The sequence below is a fragment of the Rhodamnia argentea genome, chromosome 3 (genome assembly GCF_020921035.1).
Source record: "Rhodamnia argentea isolate NSW1041297 chromosome 3, ASM2092103v1, whole genome shotgun sequence".
NCBI classification, from domain to species: Eukaryota; Viridiplantae; Streptophyta; class Magnoliopsida; order Myrtales; family Myrtaceae; genus Rhodamnia; species Rhodamnia argentea.
The window spans coordinates 2248967-2260527 of NC_063152.1; positions in this window are offsets into that span (position 1 = coordinate 2248967).

Consider the following 11561-nt stretch of genomic DNA (forward strand, 5'->3'; position numbering starts at 1 on the left):
GGACTGTAGGATTATTACGTCTGTCTCAAAAGAAATATATTGAGAAGATTGTTGCATGATTTAATATGCAGTCAGCGAAGTCTGTGAGTACACCATTAGCGAAGCACTTTAAACTTTCGGTGAAGTTATCATTGCGGGGCGAGGAGGAAGAGGAGCATATGTCTCGTGTTCCTTATTCTAGTGTCGTGGGTAGTATTATGTATGCTATGGTATGCACTAGGCTTGATATTTCACAAGCTGTCACTGTAGTTAGTCGTTATATAAAGCGTCCAAGTAAAACTCATTGGGAAGCTGTGAAATGGATTCTCGGATATTTGAAGGGGACAGCAGACGTTGGTATAGTATACCGGAGGGACAGTAATGGTAGTGAGACCACGGGGTATGTGGATTCTGATTATGTAGGTGACTTGGATGAGTGCGGGTCTTTAGCGGGGTACGTATTTACGCTTGTAGGTGGTGCGGTTAGTTGGAAGGCGTCCTTACGGGACCACGTGGCCTTGTCGTCGAGCGAGGCGGAATACATGGCACTAACCTTTGTAGTAAAAGAGATGATATGGTTGCAAGGTTTGCTCATGGACTTTGGGTTAGAACAGAAAAGTGTTGATATACATTGTGATAACCAAGGTGCGATATATCCGGCATATAATCTAGTTTATCACGAGCGGACAAAACATATTAATATCAAGTACCACTTCATCCGAGATGTCTTAGCGAATGGTAAGGTTGTTGTAAAAAAGATTGCTACAGTAGAGAACCGAGTAGACATGATGACTAAGCCTGTTCCTTTGGCGAAGCTCAAGCTCCGCTTGAGCACTATTAGCGTCTATAGAGAGTGATCGCCCATTAGGGCGATGGGAGAGCAGCATGGATAATGAGTATTATGAGTTGGCTTCAAACTTCGAGCCAAGGTGGAGAATTGTTAATTTATGTCTCAAGTTTGATCTTTTACGGAAACCAATCCATTGAAAGATTTTGATTTGTTCAAAATCTGGAGCGCATCTGATTTGAATTTTTTGAATTGTTTGGGCAAAGAAAGTCAAATTTTTCTTTGTTTGACCGATCCTTGATATTGCGTGCAGAAGAGAAAATTCTTCTTTGGCAAAGAAGAGAGTCACTAAAAGACAAAAGAGAGGGGCTTAAATAAAATATTTTATTGTGGGGCTCATGGAGTAAAAGAAAGACGGATTTCTTTGATTTTATCTATCCCTCACATGTGCCTATAGAAATTGCACACAAGAAGACGTAAAAGGGGTTATTTTCTCTCTGGACGAAAAACCGTATGTGCACAGAAAGTCCATCAATGAGCCGCTCGAAGAAGAACATCGCGCATATAGGGCGGTGAACGTACCAGGCGTTCTTGAGTTCAGCCGTACGAAGTGCTTCGGACATAGAAGAAGATTTTGTGCTTCGTGAGTTTTATTATATCCACTTGTGAGTTGTTTTATTTGTAAACACTTAGGGTTTGGGTATAATCTAGATGCGGGAAACACGAGCATATTGAGCGATTGTAATTCCGATTATCCAATTATACTAGATTTGTGACGTCCGGGAAATTCGAACCATGTAATTTGCCCGAATTCAATAAAAAGAAGAAAATTGAATGTTAGTCGGTGCAAATTCTGGATCGCAAGGATATAAGTGAAGATTTTTGGACGTTTCCCAATTTGTCGTTCGGTTTCGATTGGGTCTCGAAATCGTGGTCGCCGCGACTTAGAATTTTTAATTCTTACGCCTAAACTTTTCCGGACCGAACCTAGCCCATGAAATTCTCAATTTTATTCCCAATTGGTTGAGCCAAAAATCCAATCGATCCCGATTTGTCAAATTACGGAACTGCCCTAAGATATTATTCGTATGAGACAAAATCATTAAATTTGAAGAGATGGGTGGGCCCCACTTTCGGTCAATTCAGCCCCCCTCGGTCAAAGCCCACGTGACCTCTCTCTCTCATCCCTTCTCTCTCTCTCTCTCTCTCTCTCTCCCATTGGTCTTCCCCTCCCCCGTTCACCGTGCGACCAGCCCTCCCTCTCACGCCCATCTCCTCTTTCCGTTGCTGTGTTGTGCGACTACCAGCCCCGAGCCACCACCATCTACCTCTAGCCACCTCTGCCCGCCACTCCACCTCCCTCCGGTCGCCGCCCGACTAACGGGACAGCCGCCGAGAGCTTCCTTTGTCCGCTTGCTCTGTTTCGGGTCTAGGGGCTGCCCGAGCCGCTCCAACCACCCCGAGCCACTTTCGACCACCACCCACCTTCAAGCCATCGTCCCTCCGACCTCCGGGAGCAGTCCCACCCCCGCGCGCCACCCCGGACAGTCGTGAACAGCCCCCGACATCGTCATCCCCTATTTTTGAGTTGCGTAGCTACCGCGGCTGTTCCGGCCTCCTCCGCCCAGATCCGCCGGTCGTCGGCCACCCCGAGCAACGACCCTCGGTCCCTTGACGTCCCCCAAGGCGATCGAAGACCAGTTGCTACTCGGAGAGCCCCGAAACCACCCCAGAGCCACCTCCCCTGTTCTCGCCGCGCCCCATGTTTTGTGGGCGGTTCTGGTCGCCGCCGCTCAGCCCGCCTCCAGCCGTCCGCCGGCACCGTCGTCGCCCGCCACAGCTGCCCCGAAGACCCCCGGCCGCGGTCCAACCTTCCCCCAGCCCGTGAGCCACCCAAAAACCTCGAAGCCGCCCCAAAATGACCCTCGGAACCTAGTCCCCTATTTTGGGCATCACTGTTCACCGCCGGCCGCCGCTGTTTCAGCAAGCTCCCGCCACCGGCCGCCACCCCCGAGCCTCGTGCCACTATCCCGAGGTGTCGCCAAGTCGTTCGTGCCGTCCCGGACCGAGTTGGAGCTCGAAGCTCAAGCCGGATCGCGGGTTGCCATTAATCGCCGCGAACCGAGCCGAGTTCGTGTCGTCACCGCTTGAGTTGAGACTGCCCGAGCTTATTAATTTGTGAGTTAGCCCATAACTCTTGGTTAGGACGCTAATTGCGTTCGGATTAGTTTAATTAGGTTATTAGGTAGCTCGATTAAGGCCGGTTTAGGTTAGAAATTTGGTTTAGGTTCAATGGCCCTAATTGGTTAAGTTAATCTAATTAGTTAGGATTCTATGCCTAATTAGATGAGATTGATTAATTATAATTGATTGATTTGAGTGATTGAATTGATTGATCGCGAGCGAACGAACGATAGGTCAGAGACGAGTGCGCAATTGGAATTGAAATTGGGATTAATAATCGACTGGCCGCAATTGATTTATTGAATTATTGAATTTTTGGTTGTGAGTGCCGGTTTGGCTGTTGATTGCCGTGGGGGTTCGATTAGAGGTTAATCGCCCCAAATTGCTTGGTCTGTCGGTCGATTTAATTGCGCATTCATGTGACCACGTATGAGATAAAATTGCATGTTTTTGCACGAAAACGGCCTTCGGCCAAGTATTTGAACATGCGAGTGTGAGCATTCGACCTAAATCCAAGAAATGAAAAGGCTGGTTGTCGAAGTGCACGAGTGGTCACATAATGGAATAATTCCGACGATCATTGTTTTACGGTCGATCGGTCCTGGCAATCATTGTCTTACGGTTTCTGGATGCGCGTCGGTCATTATCTTCTAACCGTACGTTTGCCGGTCGCAGCTTGTGATGGGCCGAAGCCTTTTTAGGATTCCTATTAGCTCCGTGCCGTGTCGATAATCATTGTCTTACGGTTGGTTGAGCGGAATCACATGGACTATCAGAAGCCGTCGCCGGAAGTAAGGGACGATGCCCGATCTTGCCGGGAGAGCACCATCTGACAAGTGTGCTAAGCACCAACTAGCTAGTGTGCTAGACCTACCGGTTGGATCTGTTAATAAATGGACTACGTGTGGTGTCCTGTGAATGCAAGTGCTGTGATGCTTTGCGGTGGGCTGAATTGATTTGGTCGGCTGATTGTTGAGTCGAGTCTACATTGCATTATGTGTGGCCCGGAGGGTAAGCTTGCATGTGGTTGAAATATATGTTTTATGCTGATATGATTGCTTTTTAGGGTGTCTGAGCGAATCAATGTCCTAACCGGACTTAGGTGTTGGCTCACCGAGATTAATTTCTCACCCTATCGTGGTTAACAATTTTCGGGTAGTGATGGAGGCCGTAGACGTTGAACCGGGAGGATTATGGTAGGATTTTTGGGAGTAGACGAATGATTAACCTTACCCGACCTCGTGACCTTTTTGAGGTCTTAGCGAGCCGCCCCGAAGAATGGGGTTGTATATATTGATCGTAGCTTAGTAGGGTTAAGATTCGTCCGCTCCGGCTTTTGAATGAAATTATGTTTTGTGAAATGATTGAGTTGATTTTCCTCTTGTACTATCCCACTGTTGTTGATTATCTAGGAGAATCGCACGTTCCGCATGCGCCGTAATTTCATAGGTCGATAGTTTACCTGGGATGCTATCGTTCATGACCCGAGGCGAGTAAGATAGGGATGTCGCAAGCTTGAGAGTCGGGGCGTGACATCCCCGCCCAAGGTGGTATCAGAGCAAGGTTAGCCTGATCTATCCGGTCATTGGCCCGGAGTGATAAGGAGCGATTGAAATTGGGATAGTTAGTGGGTTAATAATCATTGTGCATGTGATTGTTGTTGTGGATTTGTGTTGTAGGACCGCCTTCCGACCGCGGTTTGTTATGGGGTATGCGGGACACCGTAATTTGCCATGCAAAATGAGCGAACGTGGTAGAAGAGCACCTCGAGGACCCGAGACTAGGCCTATTAGGCCAATAGGAGAGATTTTGGAGGAAGAAAGAGCACCGCGTGCCGTTGAGCCAGTTGGGCAAAAACCGACTATGGCTGGGATTCTACAAGCTCTGGGAGCTATTGGAGACCTTATGGGACAGCAAGTGAGGAATCAGAATGCTGCTGCCGCCGCCGCTCTTGAAACCCCACCTATGAATCCGTTAGCTGGAGTCGTTAATGATGGGCACCTGGCCCAAAGGTTGGTGGTGCAATTTCTTAAGCCGAAACCGCCCAAGTTCTCCGGGAGTGGAGATCCTCAAACTGCCACTTCGTGGATCGAGGAGTTGGAGAAAGCTTTTAACCCGTTGAGGTGTACCAATGAGGACAAGGTCACCCTGGCCGTGTACTAGTTGCAAGGGAATGCAAATACATGGTGGAGAGCTTCGAAGGACAGAGTGTTTCCCGAGGGTACGGTCCCGACGTGGGATGCCTTCGTGTAGGCGTTTAATGGGAAGTACTTTTTGGACACTGCGATGGAACAAAAGATGGCAGAGTTCTTTCGCCTGCGCCGGGAACTGATGACAGTTGATCAGTATGAAGCCAAATTTGTAGAATTGTCCAAGTATGCTTCGAGATTGGTTGAAGACCCCGTGGATAGGGCCAAAAGGTTCAGAGATGGGCTGAAACCCGAGATCGGGAGTGTCTTGATACCATTTAATCCGAAGGATTACAACGACCTCTACGAGAGAGCTCGGATGGTTGAGCGGGATCTAACCGAAAGGGCCGCCGCTTCTGGATCGTGGTTCGCGCCTTCGAATAGAAGGGATATTCGGTAAGGGAAGAGGCCGATGCAAGGAAATCGATTCGACATCCCGCCTAATCGCCGAGGAGCGATTAGTAAGCCAATGCCTCGCCGAGATGATATCTGCCGCCCGTATAATCAGAGGCATGAGTCCGATCCGTGTCTAATGCGTGGAGTCTACTTTGGATGTGGCCGGTAAGGCCATCCGGTGAGAGACTGCCTGCAGAGGCAACAAGCTAGGCCGCCGGGAGGCCAAGTTGGAAGGATCGCGCCACCAAGTTACCGGAACGGACCTCGGGCGCAAGGACGGATATTTATTGTCACTCGGAATGAGGTGAAGGACTCGCCAACCGTCACGAGTACGGTCCTTCTACAGAATAGCGTAGCTTATGCTTTGTTTAACCTTGGTGCTACGCATTCTTTTGTTGCGGATCAATTTGTTAGACTGTCTGGATTGATTGTGGAGACATTAGATGTGGTTGTCAATGTGTCTACACCTTTAAAGGATAGCGTAATAGCTACGGTAGGCTGTCCTGGTTGTAGACTAGTCGTGGATGGTCATGAGAGTGAGATAGATCTGGTTGTACTGGAGATGTACGATTTTGATCCGATCGTGGGAATGGACCGGTTAACGAAGCAAAGGGTAACGATGGACTGCTATCGTAAGGCGATTCAATTTAGGCCGTTGGATGGGGCCAGGTTTGAGTTTGTGGGAAATCGAGGAGGAACCTCGATCGTAGTAATTTCGTCGCTAGAGGCGACTCGTTTATTGGAAAGTGGTTGCTAAGGTTATTTGGTCGCGGTAGTGAATACGTCCGTTGGGGAAACGAAATTGGAGAATATTGCTGTAGTATGTGAGTTTCCAGACGTTTTTCCCGAAGAACTGCCTAGATTGCCGTAGGAAAGAAAAATAGAGCTTGTGATAGAGTTAGCTCCGAGGACGGAGTCGATCTCTAAGGCGCCATATAGGATGGCGTTGTCAGAACTGAAGGAACTTAAGGTACGGATGCCAGAATTATTGGATAAAGGGTTTATCCGCCCCAGTGTGTCGCCATGGGGAGCACCCGTGTTGTTTGTTAAGAAAAAGGATGGTTCTATAAGGTTATGTATAAACTATAGGCGGTTGAATCAAGTGACGATTAAGAACAAGTACCCACTGCCTAGGATTGATGACCTGTTCGATCGGTTGCGAGGAGCATCGTTGTTTTCTAAGATTAATCTACGGACGGGATACCATCGGTTAAGGATAAGGAAGAAAGATATACCGAAAACGGCATTCCGGACACGCTATGGACACTATGAGTTCACAGTGATGTCGTTTGGTCTAATGAATGCTCCTGCTGCTTTTATGGACCTAATGAACAGAGTTTTTATGGAATTCTTGGATCACTTCGTAATTGTGTTTATAGACGACATCCTGGTGCACTCAAAGAGTTCTAAGGACCACGAACAACACCCGAGGATAGTGTTGGAGACTACGAGATTGCATCGGCTTTTCGCTAAGTTCGGTAAGTGTGAGTTTTCGTTGGCTTGTGTGGCGTTCTTAGGCCACGTAGTTTCTGGCGAGGCAATTGAAGTGGATCTGTTTAAGATTGAAGCGGTTATAGACCGGCCAAGACCGACGACAGTGCCCGAGATTAGAAGCTTCTTGGGATTGGCAGGCTACTATAGGTGATTCGTCGAGAAGTTCTCAATTATAGCCTCGCCTATGACTAAGCTGTTGAAAAAGGATGTGAAGTATGAATGGACAGACAAGTACGAGTGTAGTTTTCAAGAGCTTAAGCATAAGCTAACTACGGCTCCTGTATTGACGATTCCGTCCGGTCCTGGAGGGTTCGAGATTTATAGTGACGCATCTCTCGGGGGTCTAGGTTGCGTGCTAATGTAACATGGAAGGGTAGTAGCGTATGTGTCTCGCCAATTGAGACCCCATGAGTTGAACTATCTGACACACAACCTATATTTGGGTGTGGTTGTGTTCGCCTTGAAGATCCGGAGGCATTATCTGATCGGAAAAAGTTTTCGAGTGTATACCGATCATTAGAGCCCGAAGTACCTGTTCTCTCAGAAAGAGTTGAACATGAGGCAGCGTCAATGGATGGAGCTGCTCGAGGATTATGATTGTGAGATCTTATATCATCCGGGCAAGGCAAATAAGGTTGGAGATGCCATGAGTAGAAAATCAGCGATTGCTCAATTACATGCGAATGAATGGCGTCTACTTGAGCAAGTGAGAGACTCGGACTTTAAGTTGGAGATAAGTCGTCTGTCGAGTCTAGTGGCTGCATTGAGAATTGAGCCGGAGGTGCGGACTAGAATTAAAACCCTGCGGTCGACGGACCCCACTATTGAGAAGATTCTTCAAGAAGATTCAGCTAAGCGAAGGGTCGATTTTCAAGTGGCCAAGGATGGGATACTGAAGTTTAAACGACGTCTAGTGGTACCGGTCGATGAAAGTTTAAGGGAGGATATCTTATCGGAGGCACATTGTAATGATTATAGTATCCATCCGGGTAGTACGAAGATGTATCAGAATCTGAAGCAACACTACTGGTGGAATGGAATGAAGGCAAATATAGCCAAGCATGTGACTAAGTGTTTGACTCGTCAGCAGGTCGTGGTACAACACTGTAAGCCTAGAGGACCATTGCAGCCTTTAGAGATTCCGAAGTGGAAATAAGAGCATATCACGATAGGCTTCGTGATGGGATTGCCTAGAAGTAAGAGAGGACATGATTCGATCCGGGTTGTAGTAGACAAATTAACGAAGTCGGCGCACTTCATTCCAGTAAGAAAAGACTTCGCCTTGGACGGATATGCGGATTTGTATGTGAGGCATATCGTGAGACTACATGGAGTGCCGGTGACGATCACTTCAGGTCGTGATCCCAAGTTCACCGCCACATTTTGGAAGAGTTTGCGGACTACTTTAGGAACGAAACTGCAGTTCAATACGGCCTATCATCCGCAGATAGATGGTCAATCTGAAAGGACAATTCAGATAATGGAGGATATGCTGAAAGTATGTGTCTTGGATTTTAAAGGCAGTTGGGAAGAGTAGTTGCATTTGGTTGAGTTCGCCTACAACAATAGTTTTCAGCAGAGTATCAAGATGGCGCCATTTGAAGCATTGTATGGTAGAGCGTGCGGGACGTCAGCCTATTGGGATGAAGTAGGCGAAAGAAAAATCACCGGTCCCGAGTTCGTACACCAGCCTATGGAAGCTGTCAAGGTTATCAGAGACACACCGAGAACAGTTCGTAGTCGTCAGAAGAGCTATGCAGATAGGAGGCGTAGACCTTTGGAATTCCAAGTTGGCGATCATGTTTTTCTGAAAGTGTCACCTATGAGAGGGACATCTCGTTTTGGCAAGAAAAGAAAGTTGAGCCCTAGGTACTTGGGCCTTTTGAGATTTTGGAGCGGATTGGAAATTTGGCATATCGTCTTGCGTTGCCGCCAAGATCGGCTCAAGTGCATAATGTATTCCACGTGTCGATGTTAAGAAAATATGACCCGGACCCCGCTCATGTGCTGAGTTATGAAGAAATCGAGCTAGATGAGCGAGCTGCGTACGTGGAACGACCCACCAGGATCGTGGATAGGAAAGAGCAAGTGCTCCGAAGCAAAACGATTAAGTTAGTTAAGGTGGTTTGGCAACACCATGGAACCGAAAGAGCTACATGGGAGAACGAGGAAGTTATGAAGAGTAGCTATCCATATCTTTTTGAAGAATCGTGATCGCACTGTAATTTCGGGGACGAAATTTCCTAAGGTGGGGAAAGTTGTGACGCTCGGGAAATTCGAACTATGTAATTTGCCCGAATTCAATAAAAAGAAGAAAATTGAATGTTAGTCGGTGCAAATTTTGGATCGCAAGGATATATGTGACGATTTTTAGACGTTTCCCGATTTGTCGTTGTGTTTCGATTGGGTCTCGAAATCGTGGTCGCTGCGACTTGGGATTTTTAATTCTAGCACTTAAACTTTTCCGGACCGAACCTAGCTCATGAAATTTCCAATTTTATTCCCAATCGGTTGAGCCAAAAATCCAATCGGTCTCGATTTGTCAAATTACGGAACCGCCCTCAGATATTATTCGTATGAGACAAAATCATTAAATTTGAAGAGACGTGTGGGCCCCACTTTTGGTCAATTCAGCCCCCCTCAGTCAAAGCCCATGTGACCTCTCTCTCTCCTCCCTTCTCTCTCTCTCTCTCTCTCCCGCTAGTCTTCCCCTCCCTTGTTCACTGTGCGACCAGCCCTCCCTCTCACGCCCATCTCCTCTTCCCGTTGCTGTGTTGTGCAACCATCAGCCCCGAGCCACCACCATCCACCTCTAGCCACTTCCGTCCGTCGCTCCACCTCTCTCCGGCCGTCGCCGGACTCGCCGGGAGCTTCCTCAATCCGCTTGCTCTATTTCGGGTCCAAGATCGCCCGAGCTACTCCAGCCACCCCGAGCCACTTCCGACCACCACCCCCCTTCAATCCATCGTCCCTCCGACCTCCAAGAGCCGTCCCACCACCGCCCCGGACCGTTCTGAATAGCCCCCGACACCGTTGTCCCCTATTTCTGCGTCGCCCGGCTACCGCGGCTGTTTCGGCCTCCTCCGCCCAAATCCGCCGGTCGCCGACCACCCCGAGCGACGACCCTTAGTCCCTTGACCTCCTTAAGGCCGCCAGAGACCAACCGCCGCCCGGAGAGCCCCGAAACCACCCCGGAGCCACCTCCCCTGTTCTGCTCGCACCTCCCCTATTTTCTACGCGGTTTTGGTCACCGCCGCTCAGCCCGCCTCCGACCGTCCGCCGGCACCGTCGCCGCCACCCACAGCTCCCCTGAAGACCCCCGGCCGTGGCCCAACCTTCCCCCGGCCCGTGAGCCACCCAAAAACCTTGAAGCCACCCCAAAACAGCCCCGGGAACCTAGTCCCCCGTTCGGGCTGCCACTGTTCACCGCCGACCGCTCTTGTTCCAGCAAGCTCCAGCCACCGGCCGCCACCCCGAGCCCGGTGCCACTATCCCGAGGTGTCACCAAGTCGTTCGTGCCGTCCCGGACAGAGTTGGAGCCCGAAGCTCAAGTTGGATCGCAGGTCGCCATTAATCGCCACGGGCCGCGCCGAACTCGTGTCGTCACCGCCCGAGTTGAGACGGCCCGAGCTTATTAATTTGTGAGTTAGCCCCTAACTCTTGGTTAGGAAGCTAATTGCGTTCGGATTGGTTTAATTAGGTTATTAGGTATTTAGGTAGCTCGATTAGGGCCGGTTTAGGTTAGAAATTTGGTTTAGGTTCAATGGCCCTAATTGGTTAAGATAGTCTAATTAGTTAGGATTCTATGCCTAATTAGAAGAGATTGATTGATTAGAATTGATTGATTTGACTGATTGAATTGATTGATCGCGAGCGAGCGAGCGATAGGTCAGAGACGAGTGCGCAATTGGAATTGAAATTGAGATTAATTATCAACTGGCTGCAATTGATTTATTGAATTATTGAATTTTTGGTTGTGAGTGCCAGTTTGGCTGTTGATTGTCATGGGGGTTCGATTAGAGGTTAATCGCCCCAAATTGCTTGGTCTGTCGATCGATTTAATTGCGCATTCATGTGACCACATATGAGATAAAATTGCATGTTTTTGCACGAAAATGGTCTTGGGCCAAGTATTTGAACATGCGAGTATGAGCATTCGACCTAAATCCAAGAAATGAACCGGCGGGTTGTCGAAGTGCCCGAGTGATCACATAATGGGATAATTCCGACGATCATTGTCTTATGATCGATCGGTTCTGGCAATCATTGTCTTCTGGTTGCTGGATGCGCGTTAGTCATTGTCTTCTGGTTGTACGTTTGCCGGTCGTAGCTTGTGATGGGCCGAAGCCTTTTTAGGATTCCTGTTAGCTCCGTGCTGTGTCGACAATCATTATCCTCTAGTTGGTCGAGCGGAATCACATGGACTATCAGAAGCCGTCGCCGGAAGTAAGGGACGATGCTTGATCCTGCTAGGAGAGCACCAACTAACTAGTGTGTTGAGCACCAACCGACTAGTGTGCTAGACCTACGGG